At 45.6% G+C, this 27,005-nt stretch overlaps 1 protein-coding gene across 2 annotated transcripts in view; it reads right to left on the reverse strand.

The window, feature by feature from the left end:
- The window catches only part of FIBP (FGF1 intracellular binding protein), a 155,001-nt gene that overhangs the window by 23,970 nt on the left and 104,026 nt on the right, over positions 1 to 27,005 (reverse strand). The window lies entirely within an intron of this gene.

Here is a 27,005-nt window from a genome sequence, read left to right on the forward strand (position 1 = left end):
GAAGGGTCAGGCTGCCAAGTTTTCAGTCTGTTTATTTCTGGGTTTTATATGTGATACAAGAAGTGACACTTTATCATGAACTTAATCATTGTTCGAAACCAATAAGTACTTACCCTTCATGTGGAATAAATGACCACACGTACTATACTTATTGATCCAATGCAGAGGTATTGATCAAAACAATAAAATAAAAGAACCAGTAGATTCACGTTGGACTATTAACATCATTATGTATTTTTAAAGGGTCTTCTTCTCCCTAAAGCAATTGGTTACAATAGGTGTTGGTAAACTATGCAAGCACTTCATTAGAAACAAAATTTTCTGTGGACAAGGCCCATTTAGGTCAGAACGCATCGCGTCCTCTTGCCTACAATAAAATATTACCTAAAGCAGAGAGCTCCGGTGTGGTTTGCTCTTTCTGGTCTGGTGGGGGAAGGAATTTTGAGTGATGTAACAGCACACGAGACGTCTGTGAGCGAATAAATATATATATGCAAAAAAGAAGGATAGAACTCTGGGTAGTTCTCAAGTTTAGGTGGAAAGCAGCTCTTGTATAAATAAATAAATATATAAATATATATATATATAAATATTTTTTCAATGAAAGAAACTAAGGTTACAGAGACGTTATAGTTAGGCTGAGGTTTCACTCGTACAAAACCAGAGAAATTCAGCAGTTATAGTTAGTTGAGCTATCTATAACTCGCAAGCCCGCAATACACTGCTTATATCCTCACATATAACATACATCAATCTTGACATGGTCAGTGACATCACTGATTACATTACTGATGACATCATTTAGTGACTGAGTGTTTTTAAAAAGTTTAAGAGTGTTAAATATATATATAAGCCAAAAGACTGAAGAGTATGGAGTTCCTTATAGTGGTGTATTTAGGCCACTAAATGTGTACTCTAGGTGGGAGGGAGGTGGGGAATACCTCCTTTTGGAACTAGGACCCTCACACACCCAGCAAGCTAGGTGTCATGCTTCATCATATGGGTCTGCTCCTCGTCGAGCCGGCGCTGCAATGCTCGACGGGCACCCATAAAGGGGCTCTCTATCGGAGATCTTTTGTTGTTCGCCATATTGGTGCTGTGGGTATGAGGGGCCTAGTAATGTGTAGATGTAGGATGTGAATGTAAAACAGGTAAGGGAACCCCTTGTGATAACTTTTATTCTGTTGGGCTCCTTGAGGGCAAACTACCCCTCCTTTTACCTCCAGCAAATCCCACACAGTGGGTTTGCTAAGTGTTTTTCGGCGGCCACGCCCCTTTCTCCACCACTCTACAAATGCACCTCTTGGCGCATTACTAGTTGGGGGATGAAGTCACCTTGGCTCTTGAGGGTCCTTGGGGGCCAACTAGCCCTACTGTTCCCTACGGTGGTGTACTACTCGTTGGGGTTAGACGTCCACTTTAGTCCCGAGGCCCTCAGGAGGCAAGGTGACCTCATACCCCCACCAGCAGTGCGCTGAGAGGCGTGTTTTCAGAATGGTGGAGAAAAGGGGCTTGGCCTCTGACCATCTCTCAGCAATCCCACTGTGTGGGGCTTACAGGAGGTCTTGTTGGCTCGCAAGGACCCTCAGCAGCCAAGTGGATTTCATCCCCCAACCAGGAGTGTGCCAGGAGGCGGGTTTGCAGGGTAGTGGTGAAAGAGGGTGGGGCCTCTGGTGAGTTGCCAGCTTTTTTTTTTCTTCTTTTTTTAGTTTTTAGGAAGGGGGGCTGTGTAGATACCCATGCCCTGGACCCTTTTCGGCCCCGGTGATCCCATCCCTCGGGCCTGACCCTTGTTTAATTTTTTAGATTAAAAAAAACAGGAGGGGGCTGCATTGCCCCTCTCCCGGGTCGATTTCGGCCCCTGGGACCTTATCCCCTGGGTCCCAGACTTTTTTTATAATTGAAAGGGAGGGGTCCGCATGCCCTCCTCCAGAGGCCGATTTTGGCCTGGGATCAGGCGTTTATATATATTTTTATAAAAGGGGAGGGGGTCTCGCGGCTCCCCCTCCCATTCAGAGGCCAGGCCTTAATATATATATTTTTTTAAAAGGGGGAAGGGCTATGCGGCCCTTTCTCTGGGCCAACTTTGGCCCCGGAACCCCATCTCCCGCGGACTGGCCTCTCTGTTGGGGAACGCGCATGGAGCCTCAAAGCCCCCACTGTCCCTGCGGCTCCCAGCCGCCTGCGGCAACCGGCACTGCTTTGAGACCCTGGGAGCTGTAAACATGCAGTCCGAGGATCTCAAAGCAATGTCTGTTTCCTTGCTCGCTTGACAGTGGGCAGGGAAATATACATGCTTTCCTTTCAGCAAACAAGAGCATTTTCTGCTCTCACTTACTAAAAGAGAAGAGTTCAAACCAAGTAATAGCAAACGGCAATGTCACAGGGGTGGGTACCCCGGGACATTCTTGGAGCAGGCCCAGGGGGCTGGCGGACTCAAGGGCTATCTCGGGCTCCATAAGGGTGGGGCCGTGCCCCCTCTTCCTTCCTTGACTAGGGGCCTGCCCCGGGGAGGTAAGGGTCCCTGGAGCCACGTGCCCCCCGCCCATTTTATAGAGTATGACCCTGGGGATGTGGTGGTCCCCAGGGTGGGGTCCGTGAGGCGCCCCAACCTGAAACATGTAAAGCCCCGGGAGGTGGTGGTTTACATGCAGCGGGGGTCATGAGGCCCCCCATATAATTTAGATTAGCCCTAGGGTGGTGGCGGTCCCCGGGCATGGGGTTCCGCGAGGCCCCCTCACATAATTTGAAATAGTCCCGGGGAGGTGGCGGTCCCCCAGGCTGTGGCGGTCCCGGGCTGCGGCTTGCCCAGGCATGCCTTCATTCATTCATTATAAAAAAAGCCCAGAGGAGGTGGCGCTCTCCCGGGCTTTGATCAGCGCTAGGAGGGTGGCCAAATGCGCCCCCTTCTAAATTTACCATATGCCACCGGAACCTGGCGCACCTGGGTGTTATTCTAAAGCAAGCACGGAAGCCTATGCTTGATTTTTTTTAAAAAATTGCAGCGGATTCTAGGTACCACTGCGAGTCTGCGTCAAAAGTTAAAAAAAGATCTGCTTTTTACCCCACACACATATCTGGGGGGTCAGTGTATTCCTACCCTGCCCCCTTTTCTTTATTTGTAACTTTTTTTCTGGGGCTCAGCTTCAAGACTAATCCCGAAGATGGCTGCCAATACTTCCTGGTTGAAGTGTTGGCAGCCAATCAAATTTTAGTAGGATCCGCGAGTCCACTGCAAGGACGCGCCTCCAAATATTATCATTTTTTTTTAAAGTTAGATATCTCAAAAGCTACTGAAAGTATTTACAGCAAATCACAAAAAATCACGCTTTCTGGACCAACATTGAGCTTTCTGCATTCTGTTCAGCAGTTCGGGATGTAGTTGTGTTAAAAAAATGAAAAAAAAATCCCCATAGACTTAACATGGGGAGGACATGTTTTGGGACCCCACTTTTTTTTCTCAGCCCCTGCTTGACAGATCACACCAAAAACGACGATGACTGATTAACAGAAAGAACAAGCATTTGCCATGCAATAGGTCTCGCATTAGGAAAGTTTGAGCTATTGGTATTGTAAATGACACATTTTTTATTTATGTGTTGGTTTTGAAAATAATAGCTTTGTCAGTTACAATGCCAATAGTTATAACTTTCTCAAATGTGACACCTATAGCATTTGTAATGCAATGTGTGTTGTATTTACGAGACTTAGATGTGTTGATATTACAAATAACAAAGGCTTTTAATTTTTTAAATAATTAATACTTAAATAAAAGTTATTGTAATTTATAATGGCAATAGCTTGAACTTTTGTAAATAACGTTTGTGAAGATTATGTTCAGTGTATTTTATTGTGACGAAAATACAAGAACAGAAGTGAAATATTAACCTCTTTTTGTGACATTTGTAATAAAGCTTGAAACATTGAGAGAAGATATTTGAACCAGTTGTTGTTGAATGGTTGCACAGATTGATGCTGTGGTGGAGCGGAGTGATGTTGTGGTGGCGACGAGTGATGCTGTGGTAGCGCATAGTGATGTTGTAGTGCCCCTTAGTGATGCTGTGGTGGTGCTGAGTGATGTTGTGGTGCCCCTTAGTGATGCTGTGGTGGTGCCGAGTGATTTATTTATTTATTTATTTATTTTGAAAATTTTATATAGCGCGAACAAGATCTTTGCAGATATCAGAGCGCTTTACACGGCTGGGAATGCCAGCAAGAGAGTGGGGTTACACATAAGTAGTACAGCACATCAATAATACAAGTATAACAGTTAAATGTGTGCATAGATAGTCAGTAGCATCAATAATACAGGTACGATACATATTCATAAAGTTCGAACAGCGAGTTAAATGTGTGCGTAGATAGTTAGTAGCGACAATATTTCAGGTGAAATACATAGTTGCGGTGTTACTCCAACTCAAAATGGCTCAAGGTGAAATACATAGTCATAGAGTTCGAGCAAAGTAATACAGGTCAGAGTAGGGTCTTTCCAAATCCAAGCTAATAGGTCAAGTGTATTTGGCCATAAAAATAGCTTTTACTTCTTTCTTAAAAAGTGTGAAGGAGGAGATGAGCCTGGTTTCAGGAGGGAGTGAGTTCCAAATCCTGGGTGCCATTCCTGAGAAAGAGCGTTTATAGGTTTTTACCTTCCGGAATCTTCGAGGTTTTAGCAGAAGATTGTCTGTGCCTCTAGTGTTTCTAGAGCCGCCAGAGATTGACAGCTTCTGAGTGAGGTATCCGGGAGAGCTCAGATGTAGAGCCTTGTGTGTCATGCAGGCGATTTTCAAATGTATTCTGGCTTCAAAAGGCAGCCAGTCCAGCGTTTTCAGATCAGGTGTGATGTGCGAGTGTTTTTTTGATCCAGTGATGAGTCTGGCTGCAGCGTTTAGAGAGGCTCTTAGGGGTGCAGTGCTGGTTAACGGGAGACCGCAGAGGGCGGTGCTGCCGTATTCAATTCGCGGGATTACTAAAGCTTGTACTGCAGTTTGGAAGTCTTTGGCTGGTAGGAAGGGTTTAAGTTTCCTCAGTGTATTTATTTGGAAGTTCGCTCCCTTAGTGGCCTTGCTGATATGCTGCTGCATGTTAAGGTTGGAGTCGAGGGTTATGCCTAGAGATTTCGCTGAGTCCACTATGATGGGTTGGACATTGAGTGCCGTTAACTGTTTAAGCCAGGTTTGCGTGATGGGGATCTTCGCGGGAGGTGCGATCAGCAGGAATTCTGTTTTCAGAGCATTGAGTTTGAGATGATTATCAGCCAGCCAGGATTGGGTGCTTCTAATCCTAGAGTTCAGTAGTAAAATGTTGTTGGGGGATTGTAGTTTGAGATATAGTTGGGTGTCATCTGCGTACATGTGAAAAAGTACATTGGATGCTTGAAGCAAGGTGGTGAGAGGTTCCATAACTAGGTTGAACAGGGTTGGTGATAGGGAAGATCCTTGGGGGACGCCTAACAACACAGGTATTGGAGAGGACATCAGGTTGTTACTCTTGAATTTCTGCGACCTGTTGTGTAAAAAGGAGGTGAACCACTTGAGAACAGTCCCAGAAAGACCCATTCTTGTGCTCAAAAGATCGAGTAACTTCTCATGTTTGACAGTGTCAAATGCCGAAGAGAGATCAAGCAGGATGAGGAGGCAGGTATCACCTTGATCTAGGATTTGAAGGGCGTCGTCAATTATGTGAGTCATAGCAGTTTCAGTGCTGTGTCCTGCCCGGAAGCCTGATTGATGCGGGTTGAGGAGATCAAACAGGTCGATATGTTTAGTCAGTTGTAGTTGAACGCATTTTTCCAATAATTTGGCGAGAGTGGGAATATTGGTAATGGGACGGTAGTTGTTTAGGTCGGAAGGGTCGACAGTAGGTTTCTTTAGCAAAGGTGTGACTTGTCCAACTTTGAGGGAGTCAGGGATGGTTCCTTCTTGGAGCGAGCTGTTGATGATTTTAGTCCAGAGAGGAAGGAGCAGTGGGATGAAATCTTTGACAGCGTTAGCAGGGAGGGGGTCCGTGAGGTGATTGGAAGGTTTCAAGGTGTTGAGCAGTTTGCCTATTTCTTCTTCGGAGTAGGTCTCAAAGGTTGACCATGTTGCATTGTTTTTAGGTTCGGTGGGTGTTATGCAGTTGAGTGTGTTGTGGAGTCTTGCGTCAGCGCGGAGATCATTCTTTATGTTGTCAGTTTTTTGGGTAAAGAAAGTGGCGAAGTCTTCACAGGAGGGTGCTTCGTGCAAGGTACTGAGAGGTTGGGGTTGTTCCTTGGCTTGTGTTCTGATTAACTCAAAGAGTTTTCTAGGGCGATTTTTTGCTTGGTCGAGCTGGAGGCTGAAGAAGTTTGCTTTTGAGCGCTTTATTTTCCTGAAGTAGGCGTTTCTCTTTTTCTTCAGGGTTTTCAGGTGTAGTGCAGAGGGAGCTGTCCTCCAGGTGCGCTCTGCCAATCTCATGGCTCGTCTATCTTCATTGAGACTCCCGTCATACCATGGGTTGGAGATTTTAGCGGAGACTCTTTTTAGCTGCATGGGAGCAGCCTCATTAATTATTGAGGTCACGGCGCTAAGATAGTGGTCAGTCAGGGATTGGACATCTGTAACGCCAGTAGGGGGGAGTAGGAGGTCGCGACTGTTCGGGGGTAAGGATGATGGGTTGAGTTTTTTCAGGTCTCTTTTCCAGACTTTAGTTCTGGTGGGTTGAAACGAATTGTGTTTGACTTTTTCATTGATGTGGAATGTAACCATATGATGGTCTGACCAGTCACAGGGTTGAATAGTCTCAAGTTGAGTAGCGCCCTCTTTGGTGATGATAAGGTCGAGGATAGAGCCTTTCTCGTGGGTCGGGCTGTTACATAATTGTGTGAGGTCCAGTGCGCTGAGGAAGCTTTTAAGACTATTTACCACCGCATCGTTAGGATAGTTCCAATGGAGGTTGAAGTCACCCAGGTATATTTGGGTGAGCTGTCGTCCTGCGTTGGTTGAAATCAGGTCCATCATTTGTTGGGCGAAGATGAGGTGGTCTCTGGGAGGGTGGTAAATGCCATGGAGAGAGCATGTTGGTTTGCCATCACTGATGATATCGAGGCAGATGTATTCGTAGGAAGTTGGGGAGGGTAGAGGCGGCACGGAAACTGTCAGAACAGAAAGGCTGTTCCTGTATATGCATGCGATTCCGCCACCTATCTTGCCAGACCTGTCCAGCCTAATGATGTGGTAGTTAGGGGGAACCAGAATGTCCATTATAGGTGTAGAGGATTCGGTTAACCAGGTTTCAGTCAGGATGATAAGGTCAAGGTCCAATCTTAGGATGAGATCAGCGATGGCGGAGGAGTGTTTAGAGGCCGATCTGCAGTTTAGGAGAGTGCATTTGAGACGGGGTGTGTCTGGAGAGGATGAGGGTACTAGAGAGAGGGGGACTTTTCTAAGGTTATTTGGGACAGACGTTCTGTTGTTGAAAGTGGAGGATCTACGGGGATTTGAGTGTATTGTGGGGATGGGGAAGTGCGAGGCAGTTGTGAGGTTTAGGGAAGCTTGGTCGTAGGAGCGGAGGAGGGAGAGGGTGTCAAGGTCCGAGAGAGGGTTGCATGTACGAAGGGGGCGGTTGTTGCGATTGTGGGCGGGGATCGCGGTCCAGTGAGTGCGACGGTTGTGCTTGTTGCGATTGTGGGCATGGATCGCGGTCCGGTGTGAGGGACGTGGCTTAGGAGCGTCGTCGGGACGGGAGGGTAGCCGGTCGGGAGGGGGGGTGGTGGTGCGTGAGGCGAATCTAGGGGGTGTGGTGAGCAACTCTTTGATGGTGTGCATGTCTTCCTTGATGGTGTGAATTTCTTCTTTGAGTTGTAGGAGGAAGGACATAATCTTGTCTAGCGTGGGATGAGCATTAGTGCTGAGGGTGGAAGTCATGGTTGGGTGGATGACCTGGGACTTAGTGTGTGGGTGAGGGGGAGGGTTAGTGTTCATGCAGGGCTCCGTGTTGTCATCGTGCGGGTTGGTGTTAGGGAGAGAGGGTACGGGGTCGATGGGAGTGGATGAAGTATGGAGGAGGTTGGTGGCGTGGAGGCGGGGATTCATGTCAGGCGGAGAGAGCGGGGTGGAAGTGGAGTGTATGATGGTGGTGAAAGGGGAGCCTGAAGGGAAGTGAGGGCTGAGAGTGGGGGGGGAGTTGAGGTTGGAGATGGTCCTGTCGTGGGGCGGGGGAGTTAAGATAGTAGATGAGGTGTACTCTGCATGATTAGTTGGCGTGTGGAAGTGGGGGCTGAGAGAGGGGGGGGACAGGGTGTGGGATTTGTCGCTATGTGTGTCGATCTGGTGCTGAACTAGGTTAGAGGGGTTCTGGGCGGGGTCTATGGAGTCTATGGTGTCAGGGGGGAGAGGATGGGTGGTAGTATTATGAGAGGGGGTCACCGGGGTGGGAGTGTGGGGTCGGCTGGTGTGTGATGGGAGGTTATTTATGTCTGTGATTGCGGAGTGTGGGGTGGTTGCAGCAGGTGGGTGAGTGACTGGTGTGTTGGGGGAGGAGGTGAGGTGCATGTCGTTCTGATGCTGAGCTAGGTAATAAGAGTTGTCGGTGGGGGCTGTGAGGTCTGGGGTGATAGTACTGGAGGGGATGTGAGTGGAGGTCTGATGGTTGGAGAGGTTCTCTTTGAAAGTGGGGAACAGGTTGTCTAGTAGTTCCAGGTTCCTGTCTGTGGATTGAATTAGGACAATCCCGTTATTGTAGATAGTAATAGTGGTTCTGCCTAGGAAGAGTTGAGAAGGTGTGATGGAGAGAGTTAAGCAGTGAGCGGATTTCCTGGTGGTGGAGACAGTGAGTAGGGAGAGGAACGTTTCTTTCCATTGAGCTCTGCGTGAGGTGTGGAAGATGATATCGATGTTAAGGGATCCATTGACTGGTGAGAAGTAGGTGTCAACAAAGGGGATTTCCGGGTGAGACCTCAAGAAGTTGTGTTTAAAGCGTTTAGCGGCTTTTTTGGTGAGTGCGGATGGGTAGTTGATTTTATATGTGTGCTTGCCGATGGGCTCCATGCTGGGATGGCGGTATATGTGTAGGTGAGTGTGACGGTAAAAGTGGGTGTGGGAGGGTAGATGATAGTGTGACACGTGCGCAAAGAACAGTGCAGACAGTAGGTTACATGGTACACAGGTGACCTTAGTGAGTAATAAAAATAGCCAACATATAGGGGTAACAATCTGAGTAAAGCACTATGTCGACAGTAAATTACGTGGTACACGAATGCCACTATTGAGTAACAAGATAGTCAAAATAATCAAGATAAAGAGGTAGCAATCTGTGCCAACCAAAGATAAACAGTGTGACTGGGGGTAGCTTACACAGTGTACAATAATGAATGAAGAAATATGAGGTAGCAGACGGTACAGCTTACACAATGTAACGAAATTTACAAAAATATAAAAATATAAATGGTGTCAAACGGTGCATATCGAGCAATATTAATACTAGTTATTCGCCAGAACAGTTTGAGGTAGCGCTCGGTACATATAAAAAATATAAAAATATAAATGGTGTAAACGGTGCATATCGAGCAATATTAATACTAGTTGTTCGCCAGGACAATTTGAGGTAGCGCTCGGTACATTGACAGTGAAGAAAAGTGAGAAATGTGCACATTTACAAAAACGAAAATGTCCACAATACAGATAGAGGTATAATGTTGCACTAAATGCAGGCACTTAGTCACACGAGTGTTTAAATACACAAGCTGATTGTGAGTAGCACAGTACAAGATACAGGTTGAGGTAGAGGACTGCAAAAATAGGCAGGCACTTATGAGATTAGCAGTCCGTGAATTACATGAGAGAAGAGTGATAAGTGGGTGTAAGTTGCAGCAATGTGCAAAGTAGTGCAGAGTATACTTGGAGGAGTAGATTTGATCAAATATCAACCTACACTATATGGGGTAGCAGTCGGTGAATTACAGGAGATAAGAGTGAGAAATGGGTGCAGGTTGCCGAATTGTGTAGAGTAGTGCAGAGTACAATTGGAGGAATAGTTCTTATAAAATATAGATCTATAGGTAAAATATAAAAATATAGAAATAAACATCAGAATACACCTGCCAACAGTCGGTTACAAGACACAGATAAGTGTGTGTCAGAGTACTGTAGTTGAGCTTAGTCTAAAGTGGTGAGGTCTTAGTGTCAGTTTATATATAGTGAATTAGTTAGTAGTCCAGTGAAATTGACTAGTCCAAGATGGTGGCCCGAGAGCAATAGACTGGTCAAAATGGCCGCTACATAGAGGGGGAAGAAACATTAGTCCTCTGTTTATTGCTGTTCTTCTGTGATCCGGGAGGGCAGTTTCACTTTCATGCTCGAGGGAGCCTTATCTTGAGGAGCCTCGTGGCCACAGAAGGTGATTTATTGCTTTAGTTTTTGAATTGTGGGCTCCCGCCATTTTAAACGATGGGGTTTTGATACTGTATAAACACATTCCTTTTCTCAATTCCTCGTCTAATCGGTGCTTAGCTCTCACGGGACCGCTGCGCGCGATTATGTTACCCCTGCGTGGCGGGTGGGACGTCCACAGCCTCCCGTGACCTCCGCGAGGACTGTAGGGCTCCCGGTGCAACATCCAACGGCCCAAGCCCCTCTCAGCCCTACAGACCGCCAGGACTCCTCTGCTGAAGGGCGGTCGGGAGGGGGGGGGGGGGGGGGGGGAGAGTAGCTCTATGTGCCAAGGAAACTCCGGGCAACGGGTGACTATCCTCAGACTTGGGGAGGGCTGGCCAGAGCTGTTCTCCGTTAGTGCCCCCGATCTGCAGAACAGCAAAAAGATTATAGGTGCAGGGGCGATTCCGCCTGCCACCTGTGCTGTCCGTCTCCTCCGGCGTCCTCCGGCGTCGCTGCGAGGCGCAGGGCTCAGCTCGCAGCACTCTATGTGCAAAAGAAACTCCGGGCAGAGGGAGAGTATCCTCCGACTTGGGGAGGGCTGGCCAGAGCTTTTCTCCGTTGGTGCCCCTGATCTCCGCTGTCTCCACTACCGTGGGGCGCCTTCCCTGACCGTTCCACAGTGGGGGCTCCGTTGGGCTTAAGACGCCTGCAGCGATCCTGGTCCTGGTCCGCTCCTGATCTCAGCTGTCGGGGCGATGTGCGCAGCTCCGAGTGTGACACCGGGGGCTCGGCAGCAATCACAGGCGGGCAGGTCCGTTATGCCTCAGGCGTCTGCAGCGATCCTGGTCCTGGTGTCCAGAAGGCAAACCACTGACACCGATCGGTTCCACAGCGGGCTCCAGCTAGCAAATCCTCATCGTGTTCCGCAAGCTGGTCAGCGGGGAGCCCCTGGTCCGAAGAGGAAGGCGGTAGCGGCTCTGTCCTCTCCTGTGCCTCAGGCGTCTGCAGCGATCCTGGTCCTGGTGTCCAGAAGGCAAACCACTGACACCGATCGGTTCCACAGCGGGCTCCGGCTAGCAAATCCTCATCGTGTTCCGCAAGCTGGTCAGCGGGGAGCCCCTGGTCCGAAGAGGAAGGCGGTAGCGGCTCTGTCCTCTGCGGCTGTGGTGATGCGATAGATAGAGTGAGGGTGATAGAGTGAGGGTGATAGATAGTAAGAGTGAGTGAGGGCGATAGAGAGATAGAGTGAGGACGACAGATAGATAGATTGATAGATAGAGTGAGGCCGATAGCTTGATAGAGTGAGGGTGAAAGATAGAGTGAGAGCGATAGAGTGAAGGTGATAGATAGAGTGAGGGCGAGAGATAGATAGAGTGAGGGCGATAGATATAGTGAGGGAGATAGATAGATAGATAGATAGATAGAGAGATAGATAGATAGATAGATAGATTGAGGGCGATAGATAGAGCGAGGGCGATAGATAGAGTGAGGGCGATAGAGTGAGGGCGATAGAGTGAGGGCGATAGAGTGAGGGCGATAGAGTGAGGGCGATAGACAGATAGAGTGAGGGCGATAGATAGATACATTTCAGGGGGGCTGAAAAAGAGTCTGAGAGACTGGGAAAGAAATAGCGCAATATGCAATGGAGAGAAAAAAGAGGGAAGAGGGTGGAAAAGAAAAATGACAAAGAGAGTGTCATAGAAGTGTGGGGCATAGAGGGTGAAAAGGACACCCAAAAGAAAAAGGAGAGAATGACAGAAGGAGTTAGAAAGAAGAGAGCTAGCAAGTAATGAAGAGAACACGTGAGAGGAGAGAAATAGTTGAGGAAGGAGTGGAGGGAGACAGCATGATGGGGAGGGAAAGAAAGAGGTGAGAGTAACAGAAAGAGGAGAAGCGAAGAGGGACAGAAAGTGAGAAGAACGTAGAGAGAAAAGGAGAACGATAGCAAGCAATTAAAGTAACAGAGAGAGAAAGAGTAGGAGATAGGGAGGGGGTTAAAGTGCGCAGACGCCTCTCCTGACCCACACAGGGAAGGCAGCTTCTGGGCGCCTTGTTAAGAGGCTGCACTCCCGGCTGTGAAGGCAGGCGAGAGGTGGGGGAGGGATGAGTCATATTTGATCGGGGGGGGGGGGGGGGTGCGCAATTAGCAGGGGGATTGTGAAAGCAGGCAATGAGCCCTTGTTTGTGATCACATTCCTGAGCAGTGTAGTCTGTACACAAAAATACAAGTAGAAGCATACTAGGGCACATGTGTCACTACAAACACATGCGCAGAACATTTCGCACGTCATCACTGCTCCTGCACACACCGGCTGGAGGACAGTGAACTCTACCAACACGTACAACAGGCACCGACAGATAGAATCAATCTCTCTTTGTCTCACACACACACGGACAAACCCATGAACAGTTAATCACCACTGTGACACACACAGACTGAAGTACGGTTCTCAGACACGCTGAACCCCAAAAATGCCTCACACAGGCGGACACAACAGATTGCTGGCAGATGTGATCCCCTCCATGGAAGCATTCAACTGACTGTACGTTTTCACTGCCTCCTCTCTACAAATGCGGGTTGACAGCACGGAGTGACTTCTGCAGCCCAGAGATGCCTGTGGGGAGGAGGACACGCTTGCAGTGGCTTGAGAGGGCCTCAGCGTTAACTTCCCCCAAAAGTGCGAGAGGCGTCTAGAGCAGGAATGACCACAAACTGATCCAAAGGGGGCGGCTCGAGGAGACGGGTGCGTTTACTTATAGGAAGATTCAGTTCCGAACATGGCTGTCCCCCAGACGCTGGTATGCTTAGGAGGGTGAGTGAGGTGAAACCAGGCTGCTAAGCAGCAGGGGTTATGAAGCCAGGACCCTGCAATGACTGGCTGCTGTGCACCAGCGGAGGGCAGCCATTGAATTGGGAATGCCTTTGTTACAAAATGTATAGGGCGGCAAGCTGAACGTGCAAATCCCTCCCCGGGTATAAGAAGCACTGGTTCAGATGCACCGGTGTAAAATAAATACATAAATGGAGCGCAGTGTCCCTAAAGTGTGCGCCGCGCTCCGATGTAAAGTAAAAAATAATAATACGTAGTGCTTGTAAATAAAAACAAGCATCCAAGTGGTCCTAACCATTTTGTTGTTTTAGAGCTCAATTTTGCTTGTTTTATAAAGGTCGGAAACATGACGAAGGTTCGAGCTGACTCGCTGGGTTCGAACCTGAGACCAAATCTTAAACTCTGGCACTTGCAGAGGACGTAATATGCAACTGCGCCACCAAGGCTTAATTTATGGGACTTTCCCACTATGGAAAAAACAATGCGTTATTCTGCATCAAAGTAGTAAAGGCGTCACCGTGGCTAACACACAATAAAACAAATAATAAAAAAGAATTTACAGTGGCAGAGAAAGTAAACAAGCGGAAAACGAAAGCCGTGGAAAACCAGCCGGCCAGCAGTGAATAATTAGGGGAGAGAGAGGGGAGGTGCTGGGGAACAGATGGCCGTGAAGCAGGGGGCGGGGCAGCGGACCCCTTTGAAGTCAATAAGTGACGGCGGGGGGCCAGCGGAACCCTTTGATGTGGCAAATGCTGCTGGAAGGGGGAAGCCTGTGGGGAAATGCAAGCTCGTGCACGAAGGAGCTTGTGGTCACGTGATTTCACGTGAACTTTTGAAAATCCGCATCGTAAAAAGTCAGCTTTTGGATGGACAGCAAAAGGTTCGAGTAAACTCGACCTAAAAACAGGACTACAACCAATGGAATGTTAGGATCACAATCCACTAAATCGGTTGTTAACCTATCATCAAGGGTCCTACCTGAAACAGAGATGTCAGTCCTAGAACTAGGATTATCCTTTTGCCCCAGGAAAGAACTGAATTACACTGACACAAGAATTGACCTTTTCCTCTATGTTCGAAAACTCAAACTGATGAAAATGTACGAAACAAGCAGTAGAGAAAACTCTGCCACGAACTCTGCATATGAGAATTCCAGTGCTCCAGGCCTAGTAGCACACAACATGGAACTTCTAAGATCATGTTATACTGATTGAATCATGTGGAATTACGAATATTGACCAGAAACATAGTGGATTAAAACTAAAATCTTGATACAATCCCAATGTGCCATATGACAATATAGAGGCGTTTAATGTAGCAGTCACATTGGATTTGAAAAAGACAAGAGTGAAGCCAAATAAAATGAAGTGGGACAATCTATCAAAACAACAGAGAGAAGCCATTAATGCTCTGGAAAAAGATTCTTACATCGTGATCAAGCCCTCCGATAAGGGGGGCAATGTAGTCATCATGGATGTGGGTGACTAAGGAGCAGAAGCAATGAGCCAACTATCGGATGAATCCTGTTATGAAATCATCAATTGGGATATTTATAAACAGACGATTCAGCAATATCATGGACACTTGGGGAAGTGGTATCCTCAGGGTCTATTGGATACAGATGAATATAAGTTTGTGAGAACTGATAAACCAAGGATACCCTGTATCTATTTCTTACCCAAGATCCATAAGAACACCACTAGACCACCAGGGCACCCGATTGTTTCTTCGAATGGTGGGCTTTTAGAAAACACCTCCATATTTTTGGATCTTTTTCTATCAAAATATGTACTCAAACTAAGTTCTTATTGTAAAGACACCACCAATTTCCTTCGAAGGCTGAATGATGTACAATGGGGTGAGGGATATCTGATGATTGGCCTAGATGTGTGCTCCCTTTATATGTGTATAGATCAAGTTAAAGGGGTGGCAGCATGCATGTACTTCCTAAAAAGCAGACACATTGAGCACACCGCACATAATGCCATGTTAGAAACCATGATGTTATTCTGCCTGCAACAAAATATCTTCATCTTTGAAAAAGTGGTGTACCGTCAGCGTACCAGCACCGCCATGGAAACATGTTTTGCCCCCAGCCTGGCGAATCTCTTCCTGGGCTGGTGGGAGGAACATGTTGTCTGGACTGAAGACATGGCAAAATATACTGATCACCTACTTATATGGATCAGATATACTGATGATCTCTTCTTAATATGGGACGGGCCAGAACCCCTAGTAAAGGAGTTTATAGGGATTGTAGGTAATAATGATCTAAATTTGAAATTCACACTTACCATCAGCGCTCAGTATTGCGAATTCCTAAATATAGCAGTGGAGATCAAGGAAGGTAAAATAACAACTCGCCTATTCCGCAAAGCGACAGCAGGAAATGCACTCCTGCACGCTGGAAGTCATCATCCAGCCTCCTTAGTACAAAGCATACCTTATGGTGAGCTACTAAGGGCACGCCATACTGCAATACTGATGATAATTTCTGTAAAGAACAAGAGATCATGATGACTCGCTTCAGGGAGAGGGGTTACAAGGAACAGACACTTGCGAAAGCAAAGAGCAAAATAGATGGGCGGTCCCAACATGAGTTATTATTCAAATTGGGTGAGACTAGATCCAGTGAAAGTCCAAATAATGTTTGTAAACCACCAAGAATGATAACTCAATTTAGCAAAGGTTCATGGGCACTCAAAAAAATGATGAAAAAACACTGCAACATATTAGCTGCAGACCCTATAACAGGTCAACGAATAGGAGCCGCTCCACAAGTTACCTTCAAACGTGCCAGATCCCTGCTGGGATCGTTTGGTCCACAGTTATCCCAGGGATGAGACCAATGCACCATGGTTGAGGATACCCAATGGATTTACCACTTGGGGCTCATGTAAAGCCTGCCACAATGGTAAAAACTGTAGAGAATACAGAACAAGTACCAATCAGAGAAAGGCCATAACCCAAACTATCAATTGTAACAGTGATTTTACTGTCTACGTGCTGGAATGCCCTTGCGGGTTCCAGTACGTGGGCAGTACAAAACTCCCCCTTGAAACAAATAATTTTACAACATTTACGTGCCATATCCAATTGTGACCATAACTACCCTGTGGCACGCCACTACTCAGAAGAGCATAACAGCAACAATAGTAGTCTACATTTTTTTGGCATTGACAGAATACCCAAACATATATGGGGAGGGTAACGTGAAAAACATCTCAGAATTCTGGAATCTAAATTCATTCTAGAAATGGACAGTAAGGTCCCCAAAGGACTTAACAGTGGTGAAGAATTAGCCACACATATAGGCCGCTAAATTCCTCTCATTGAATAGCTGTAGCGTAACTATCCTCTTAAAAATTATGTGAACTTTTAAAATGGATTTTATTATTATTTTCATTACTATCACGTTTCACTTTTAATGGGAAACTTTGTATTACATCTATGCAGAGCATTTCTTTTCCTGGCTGGGTTACAAATGAGCACTACACCACAATTGTGGAGCAGCATGCAAAAAGTGGGATCATTGGCGATTCCGACTTTTATCATTAGAGGATACAGTGATGTTCCCAAAGCAATCACTATTGAGGATTAGAGCTTTGAGCATTATATTAATGAATATTGTGATATTGATCATATATTGGGCAGTAGCGCACCCTTAGTCGAGTAGGGCATTTGCCGGACACCGAACACCGAATGAGAGTCTAAAACTGTTGTAGGACCGCACAGTGTAATATGTTACAGAGGCGCATATGAATTAAGCGCAAGCAGTGATAGTGGTTGTAACAAAATATTGTTTTGTTCTTATTCAAAAGAGTGATAATGTTATTGTTATTATTTACCACTTTTGCGATGAATGAAATCACAGAGCACTAAGTAGTATTTTTTCTATATCTGATAACATTGTAACCTATTTCTACGGGAAGTTGGGGAACAGGAAGCAACTTGACAAAGGCGAACGCCGAAACGCGTCGTCCTTGGATTTTGAGTGCACAATAAATTATTGTGCTGTCTCCTGGGTGCCGCCTTTTCATTCTGAGCCATACTTGTGGTGTGGAATGAGAAACCCTGTGAGATATATATATATATATATCCAAACACGAAAGTTGCCTGCAGTAAGGGGCCCACAAAACGTATGTTAAATAGCCACAAATTTTAATGGAAAAACCGCATACAGCCTGCCAAGTTGGTTCGCCTTAGTTCCAGTTCCGCCCAACGCGTTTCGTGCGTGAGCACTTCCTCATGGGCTGCGGGTTTACGGTGCATGTAAATGGCAGTTCTCCAGCACCCTTTTTCCACAAAAGTGTCTCCGCCCAGATGGGCGTGGCCACACAGGTGGCCTGATGGTTAATGCAGTGCTGCTGGTTTTCCTCATGTGAGTCGCCGTTCATGAACAACAGTTTGTCGAAGTATTTCCCCAGTGGGTTGCGAATAGCAGCTTGACAATTCTGAAATGCTCGTGATGTTTCTCCATTCGGCATACCTTTTCCTAGTGCTACCACGCATTGGCGTGACAGCAGGACTGTACAGCCTGTACAGCGGGGCTCACCTCGCGACTCAGACTGCGCTGCTTAATATACAAACACAAAAGTTGCCTGCAGTAAGGGGCCCACAAAGGTATGTTCAATAGCCACAAATTTTAATGGAAAAACCGCATACAGCCTGCCAAGTTGGTTCGCCTTAGTTCCAGTTCCGCCCGACGCGTTTCGTGCGTGAGCACTTCCTCATGGGCTGCGGGTTTACGGTGCGTGTAAACGGCAGTTCTCCAGCACCCTTTTTCCACAAAAGTGTCTCCGCCCGGATGGGCGTGGCCACACAGGTGGCCTGATGGTTAATGTAGTGCTGCTTGTTTTCCTCATGTGAGTCGCTGTTCATGAACAACAGTTTGTCGAAGTATTTCCCCAGTGGGTTGCGAATAGCAGCTTGACAATTCTGAAATGCTCGTGATGTTTCTCCAAAAAAGGGTGCTGGAGAACTGCCGTTTACATGCACCGTAAACCCGCAGCCCATGAGGAAGTGCTCATGCACGAAACGCGTCGGGCGGAACTGGAACTAAGGCGAACCAACTTGGCAGGCTGTATGCGGTTTTTCCATTAAAATTTGTGGCTATTGAACATACCTTTGTGGGCCCCTTACTGCAGGCAACTTTCGTGTTTGGATATTAAGCGGCGCAGTCTGAGTCGCGAGGTGAGCCCCGCTGTACAGGCTGTACAGTCCTGCTATCACGCCAATGCGTGTTAGCACTAGGAAAAAGTATGCAGAATGGAGAAATTTCACGAGCATTTCAGAATTGTCAAGCTGCTATTCGCAACCCACTGGGGAAATACTTCGACAAACTGTTGTTCATGAACGGCGACTCACATGAGGAAAACCAGCAGCACTACATTAACCATCAGGCCACCTGTGTGGCCACGCCCATCCGGGCGGAGACACTTTTGTGGAAAAAGGGTGCTGGAGAACTGCCGTTTACATGCACCGTAAACCCGCAGCCCATGAGGAAGTGCTCACGCACAAAACGCGTCGGGTGGAACTGGAACTAAGGCGAACCAACTTGGCAGGATGTATGCGGTTTTTCCATTAAAATTTGTGGCTATTGAACATACCTTTGTGGGACCCTTATTGCAGGCAACTTTCGTGTTTGGATATATATACACACACAAATACACACACAAATACATACACACAAATATACACACATATACATATATATATATATATATATATATATATATATATATATATATATACATATATACACACACACACACACATATATATGAAACCGGTGGAAGTAAAGCCACAACACCTTGTGTGGCGGGTGCCAGCTGTACAGAGGGGGATTTAACAACCCCCAAATAACACCTACAAAGTAAAAAAATACCCATGCTGTAAAAGATACGTGGGAAATACCACTTTCCCAGCATACAAAAAAATATTGGAGTACTTGCAAGCAATCAATAATGGTGATGTAACTTATTCATTAACCCAGCATTTCCAGAGGAATCATAACAGCTCTGTGAACGATTTAAGCTATTTTGTAATAGATCAGATTGAGACAAATATAAGAGGGTGCAACAGAGTTCAGGCCCTGAAGAGATTAGAATCTAGATACATCATTTCAATGCAAACAGAGCCGGAAGGTTTAAACATGAGTGAATAATTGGCAATCTTCCTGGGTGTAGGAAAGTGACCCTTTTTGCCCTGGTCATCCTCACTTTTTGCCACTTATATTTTTTGACTGATGTGCACTGGGTGCAGCTAACCAAACCCCTAGCCAGTGCTCTTTCCCTAATACGAGGTAAAATTGTGTCATTGTCACACAATTGGCACACACTTTCTCAGCGCTTATTTCCCGATTTAAACACCATTTAAGGTCTGTTTTCATAGCAGGGAGAAAATTTATCTGCTCTTGTGAAGCCTTAGAGTCCTTTGTATGCAGAGCCTGAAAGAATTTAACAAAGGCCACTCTATGTCATATTCCTCTGACCAATGCTCCCTAGACTCCTTGTTTACTATCTCCGTAGCTATGCTTTTCCAGCTGCCCACCCTCGTCTTCCATGCCAGTAACCTCAACCTTCACCAAACTCATGGAGCACCAATTTACTGGCCTCTCACCTTCTCCATACCATCTCTTCGAAATAATCTGCTAGTTCTCCTTTTACATCTTTAATTTAGTTATTTAGCACTGCCTGGGCATCAATGCAGTTGATCAGGTCTTTTTGGTAACACTCTATTTTCAACTCCAGTTCATTGACTTTTTGTCTTATTATCCTCCTTTTATAAACCGCATAGCAGAGACGCCAGTCCGAATAAAGGCTTTATACGTGTACCCTATAATGTGCAAGTGCTAGAGCCTTTACTTACTTTCAAAAGCTCGCCTGCGTCATTTTTTAGTTGTTTGATAATTAGAGGAACTCCTAATAAAGTCCTTTCCAGTGTATATCTGGGTGTAGCTGGAGTCTTGTCTATCAGAAGCTTCATCTAGCTTCATGGCAGAGTGGTCAGATAAATGTTCTGGTTGATGTACTAATGCTTTTACTTTTGGTGCCAGCTTTACATCCATCAGGAAAAATTCTATCCGAGAAGTATGACCATATTTTTTTTTATTGTGGAAGGTACAACCCTTACTATGGCCTGCTCTCTGGCTCTGTCTCCAGATCCAGACCCATATCTTTCATTATAGAGTGAACACAGTCCTTCATCTTAGAGGAATTCCCTACTGGCTTAGTTGTAGATTTATCCAAAATGGGATCTAGCAGTGTTTTACAGTCTCCACCGATCACTATATGACTTCTACTGTCCACTAGCTGGCTATTTACTTTTTGAAGTGGCTTTGGGTCATCAATATCTGAACCGTAATATCCTAAAAAAAGAGTATCCTACTATGTACTTTATAACATTGCTATGACTCATAACCCTCCAGGGTCTGAAACATAAATAATTTACCATTCTTATTCACCGAATTTCCCAGCAGAATAGCTACCTCCTTCACATTGCATATCTGATTAGTGCATGCTACCTGGGTGATCCATTGTTACCCTTATGCATTTTTTCCCACTGTTCTCGGAGTACGTTTGTTTATTGGAGTATTATAATGTCTTTGTCTGATTGGTTTAGGAATTCTAAAATTCTCCTCTTCCTACCAGCTACTTTGAGTCCATTTAGGTTTCATGTTAGGACCCTTACATTTAATGTATTAGTTAAATCTGTCAGTATCTAGGGCCTTGTCTTTATTATTTTCGTGATTTTTCCACACCTGTTGTAAAAAATGAGGACTTTTTTTCTCCCTCATGCTCCCCACCCAGTGTTTAAAGTGTCTCTTTTTGTTTGTGCTCCCTCCAAGCTGCAGCCTGGAGAATCCTCCAAGCATCGTTTTTGGATAACTCCTAGTTCCCTTGAGCGTCAGCTCTCTGGCATCAACTCTTATTTTGGACTTGCCTGTTGAATTAAGCTTTCAAGCTCAGCGGGATCTTTGATATTATAATCTTGTCGTTCAACAATAGATTCAAAGTAGCTGGAAACTTCAATTGAACTGTGGTGCCTAAAGATCTAAGTTCCTGGATGAATTTCCCCAGCTCCCATTGCCTGTGCTGGTTCGTCTTAGAGATATCCGATCTAATGCGGAATGTCAGCTCACCGTTAGTGAAACTATTGTCTTTTAAGGCTTTAGAAAGAATCTGTTCTTTTAGTGAATAGGTTTTAAAGTTAACTAGTATCGTTCTTGGTGTCACCCTGTTGGGGTTTCTTTTGAAGGAGTCCCAATGGATTCTCTGTAAATCAGACTAAAGATTCTTTAGATCAACCAAGGGGATACACGCCCTATTCAGGCTGATCGCAAATGCTTTCAGGTTCCATCCTGCTTCTTACGGGATGTTTAACACTCTTAAATTATTTCTTTTCGTTATTTTCTAGTAATTCTAGCTTCTTGTGGAGTTCTTTTTCCCTGTCTGAATCTCTCTACGACTGATGTCTACCTCCTTATTTACCGCCTCCAAAGAAGCTTCCATAGAGCAGAGCCTCTCCGTGAGGTCCATCTTCTTAAGTTCCAGACTGTCACAGACACCTTCAATTTTAGCTTGATTTTTCTGAAATTGCAAACTTTAATGTAATCTCCTTCGTCAGTCATTAACAGAGACGTTATACAAGGCTGCCCTGCAATATCCTGCATTAAGTCTCCCTCTCCTGAGGGGACCCTTGTGATTCTTGGAAGAATCTAGCTATTACGCTCCCGATCCAGACGACTCTCCTCGCTGGACAAGGCAGTACCGATTCCTCCATTGATCGCGATATCCGCTGATCCTATGCTTTGTCTGTTGTAATACGCAATTGCGTTAAAAGGCAGTGTAATATTTAAAGACAACAATGACTATAATCTTGTCCTGATGATGATGCCCCTCATTTAACTTAAGGCATCGAAACGTCGTCGACCAAAAAACCCCCTTATGCAATATGACATTTAAAATATTGTGAAATGCAATGGTGTGGTTATAACAATCTTGGTCTGTAACACTGACTACAAGTACACAGACATATTTTTGCTTTGCTCCTTTTACCATTCTGTTCGTTGTTTTGTCTGAATGAGTGGGTCACGGCTGTGCCCACTTGTTATTAATGTACTCATTCTGTTTTATTAAGAGAATTGTTAAATAAATTCCTTGTCCGGCTGGACAAAAGACATAACACTTATCAGGTGTGTGATTATCAGTTTAGTATACCATTGTGTCCACGAGTAGGGACTACTGTTTTTTGAAACAAGTAGCTTACAGGCAGCCTTCCCGAGAGCTTAAATCACTGAGAGCAATATTTAGGAGGATGAATGAGTGAAAATGTGAGTACTTTACCATTCTCTCAAATATTTCACGCAGCACTCTGAAACTCCTGTTGCAGTCACTCAGAAGCCTCCTGTTGGTGTTGATTCTTTACTTTTCCACATATTGAAAAATTGCAGTAACCTAGCAGGTCTGTTTTATTTGAGCAGCCTCCCCACAGACTAATTAGCTATGCTGTATACCAGCAACAAAGTGACAACCTCTTCAAAAAGGTTTTGAGTGTGGTGCATCAGTCTCTGTACGATCCAAGCCTGTTCAAAATGTAGAGGGCTGCCAGAGAGATACTGAATTTAAATTAAAGTGCGAGGATTCAACGTATCGCTGAGCTGGAGAGTAGCCCTTGAACTTTTGCAATAAAAGCACCGCACAGGAGGATGAATGATACACCAAACAGCCAACACCACGAGGTAAGAAGAAAAGCGTTTAGGGGAGCCAAAGCGAACTCTAATAAATTGGTAAAACTAGGTAGTAGGCGGCTGGCTAACTGTCACACCAGGATAATAAAAAGTGCATCGATGAGAACGTATATTACTTGGAAACCAGACAGCTCTCTGCGGCAACTATACTGTCTCCTTATCACCACTCGCGATCTGAATCCCGAACTTCCTCACTCCGGGTAATTCAATCCGGAAATGTAAGTAAACGTCCACCGGAAATCGATCGCCAACTGACCCCGGTTAGTACGTATCTCAGACGCATGTCTTTAGCGAACACTGTCATTGCTCTGGATCCAAACCCTACAACAGAACCTTCAACAACCCCTGCAACTGGGCCAAAAGGCAAATACTGAAAGAGCACCCCCACCCCTCATTTTAAAAGCCCCAAATAGGTCAGGGCAATCTCTGTTCCGGGAACACCCCACCCTCTGTACCTGAGTCCAGCCTGTCTCCAGAACGCCACCATCTTTACTACCGGTGGAACTGCAGTATGATCTGCTCGTGCGATGGCGGATAGGCAGGGGGCGGGACTCGGCCAAGGGTAAAAGGAGGAAAGCTCTTTAATCAGCCAATCAGACAGCGCGCCGGTCGGCATGAACATAAAAGAAATACTGCAGAATCCAGCGGAAATACAGGTCAGAGTGAAAGGCAAATCATATTGCAGTAACAAGCATTGGCCGCACTGCCATGAAAGCAACGCGGCCGCCGTGAAAACGATATGCAAGCAGTGCGCGCGCAGGCGACGGCAAGAGCGAGGCTCTTGGGGAGAGCGCTGTAAGGCTGTAAACAAGCACTGGCCGCACCCACGCCTCGCGCCTAAAGTTAAAACAAGCAACGAGGAGGGGCAGGATAGCAAGCACGAGCAACAAGGGGGGGCAGGACAGCAAGCACGAGCAACGAGGGGGCAGGACAGAAAGCACTCACCTGAGGACAACTTCTTCCGGCGGCGGTCGGGCTGAAATAGCTTCAGCAAAGCGCCGACATTTTCCGATTCGGGGCGTGGTTTTCGTTCTCTCCCCTTCCCATTGGCTGGAAGATAAAATTCCAGTCAATGGGAAGAGGAGAGAACGAATACAAGCAAGAAGAGAAAAAACACGCCCCCGAATCTGGAAAAGATGGGGCTTGAACCGAGTGACGCCCCTCTCCTCCAATGGCTGGCCTCCGTTTAGGAAGCCAGCCAATGGAGAAGAGGGGCGGGTTCAAGCCCCCTACTAAGAAACATTAAATCTCGGAGCTCTGCCCACACTGCTGCGCAGTGCGACGCGAGTCCGAGACCTAAAAAGGGGAAGGCATTGGGCCCTGACCGTTTACCATACGAGGTGTATAGTGCTCTAAGAGAGGATCTTACTCTGTCCTTGACTAGATTATTAAATTAAATATACTCAGAAGGTAATGGCCAGCCAAGGTCATGGAATGAGGCAACAATCACTATAATTTTAAAACCAAACAAAGACCCCAAAATTTGTGAATTATACAGGTCAATATCATTACTGAACAAGGATTATGATTTACACTCAAATGTTGGAAGACAAGCTAGAGAAAGTGAATGGGAAACTTGTGCATGAAGACCAAAAGGGCTTCATGAAAGATAGACAACTATAAAAGCTAACCCAGGAGCTAGTGAGAGCAATAGATGTGGCACTGGATACAAACCTCCCCCTTACTGTTATGACTTTTGATGCTGCTAAGGCCTTTGAAAAGGTGAACTGGCTCTTTTTTATATGAAGTTATTAAACAATATGGTCTAACTTTCTTAGACCAATCAGGGCTATCCATAAAGCACCAATAGCAGGGATAGTAGTCAACAGAAATCTAATGAAGCAATTTCAGATAGGAAGAGGAACTTGACATGGTTGCTCTTTGGCCCCCCTACTTTTTAACATTTATATCGAGCCCTTAGCAAGCCGGATTATGGAAAAACAGGAGATCCCATTCCAATATCATGATTGGGTGAAAGTGGCACATTATGCACACAACTTGCTAATATATACCATGATTTTCAGAACTCCTTTCCTGTTATTTTAAAGGCTTTCAGTGACTTTGGGAGAGATCTCTGGTTATTTAGTAAAGAAACAGAAAACTGAGTTGCCGACAAGGAACAACTCACTTGACAATTTCATGGAGAAGAAAGTAATCAGGTACTTAGGGATCCAAGTGGTGATTGACTTAAGCAATAATGGACCAAATAAACTTAATAAGCTTTTGTTAGAAACTAAAAGCTCCAGCATTCATGAGCTTTATCCTGCTCTCAATATTGGGTAGAACCAATGAAATCAAAATGATGATTCTTCTGAAATTCAATTTCATTTTTAATGTGTTACCTTTGAGCTTTAAGGCAAAATGGTTTAGCAAATTACAGGGGGGCTTGTGTAGTTATCTGGAGCCACAAAGGAGCGAGAATTGCCTGGAGGAAGTTGCTTGGGTGTAAACTTGAGGGAGGGATAGCCTTCCCAGTTTTCCAACTACACAGCTGGGCGTTTCCATTGCAAAATGTAAGAATTTCACCAACGAGAGGTTTCCAAATGTTTTCCCCTTTCTATCAAGCCCTAATGAAAAAAATCCCAGGAGAAGGAGGCATTTTTTGTTTACATTTGGTCACCCAAAATACTTTAAGAAAATCAGGTTGAAGACTTTGCTGGCAGAAAGCAAGGTTTGGTTTCAGGTTATGCAGACTTTAGTAATCTCTTTTTACAGTTACTTTGCTCTGATATGGTAATCACCAGGAACGCCGGTTTGTCTGCAGGTGCACTAGCAAAGCCCTTAATGGATTCCGGCATTAACAAGATGCAGTCAACTGATGGAGGTGGGTGCCCTTGGGCCATAGGAAACATTTCTTCGTCTCTCTAATTACAGGCTCTCAAAATTCAAGTTTTACCAATTGTTGAGTTGGGCACAGGAACAGGGTACCGGAGGGAAAGAGTACAGAATGGGAGGAGAAATTACAAAACACCTACCCCAGAAGAAGGAGATTTCCAAATGTATTATTTATTTATATGAAGGTTTTATATAGTGCGAACAAGACCCTTGCAGGTATCAGAGCGCTTTACAGGGCAGATGTTGGTATCAGGTACAAGCATAGCAATAATGGCAATAAAAATATAGGTGATTCAAATACAAAGGGATAACTAACACAAACTAGTAGTTATATGATAGTGATAAGTAAGTAATTCAAGTTCATTTAGCCATGAGAATCGATTCCACCTCTTTTTTGAAGGAGGCAGTAGAAGGGTTCAGTCTTGTTTCTGTGGGCAAAGCATTCCAGATCCTGGGAGCCATTCCTGAGACGGTTTGGTTGTAAATTTTATTCTTGGCAAATCGTGGAGGTTTCAGTAGAAGATTGATGGAGCTCCTGGAGGATCTATTACCACAAGAAAGTACCAGTTTCTGAGCTAGATAACTCAGAGTATTGTGATGTAATGCCTTGTGTCATACAAGCACTTTTCAGATGAATTCTAGCCTCGAACGGTAGCCAGTTGGGGGCTCTAAAGTCTGGGGAGATATGACAGTTTATTTTTCAGCCAGTGATGAGTCTAGCTGCTAAGTTGATTGAGGCTCTTAGAGGGGCCGTCATCGATCTGGGGAGGCCGCATAGGGCGACACTCCCATATTCCGCTCTTGGGATTACTAGGGCTTGAACTGCCTGTTTGAAGTCGTTAGCTGGCAGGAAGGGTTTCAGTCTTCTCAGGGTGGTCATGTGGAATTTTGCTCCTTTTGTCGAGGCGCTTATATGTTTTTGCATATTTAGGTATCTGTCCAACGTCACTGCCAGCGATTTTGCTGAGTCGACCATGAGAGGTTGCCCTTTGAGTGCTGTTAGGTGATTCAGCCAGTCAATGATGGCGGTCGATTGGTTGGGGGGGATTAAGAGGAATTCAGTTGTGAGGGTATTTAGTTTCAAATGGTTTTCGGCCAACCATGTTTGAGTTTTTGGTAGGGGTGAGTTGAGAGATTTGATGTCCTCAAGTGAGTAGTTCTTTAAGTAGAGGTGGGTATCATCTGCGTACATGTGAAAGTGGACCTTGGAGAGACTGAGAAGTTCGGTGAGTGGTTCCATGAAATGGTTGAAAAGTG

The sequence above is a fragment of the Lissotriton vulgaris genome, chromosome 9 (genome assembly GCF_964263255.1).
Source record: "Lissotriton vulgaris chromosome 9, aLisVul1.2, whole genome shotgun sequence".
NCBI lineage: Eukaryota > Metazoa > Chordata > Amphibia > Caudata > Salamandridae > Lissotriton > Lissotriton vulgaris.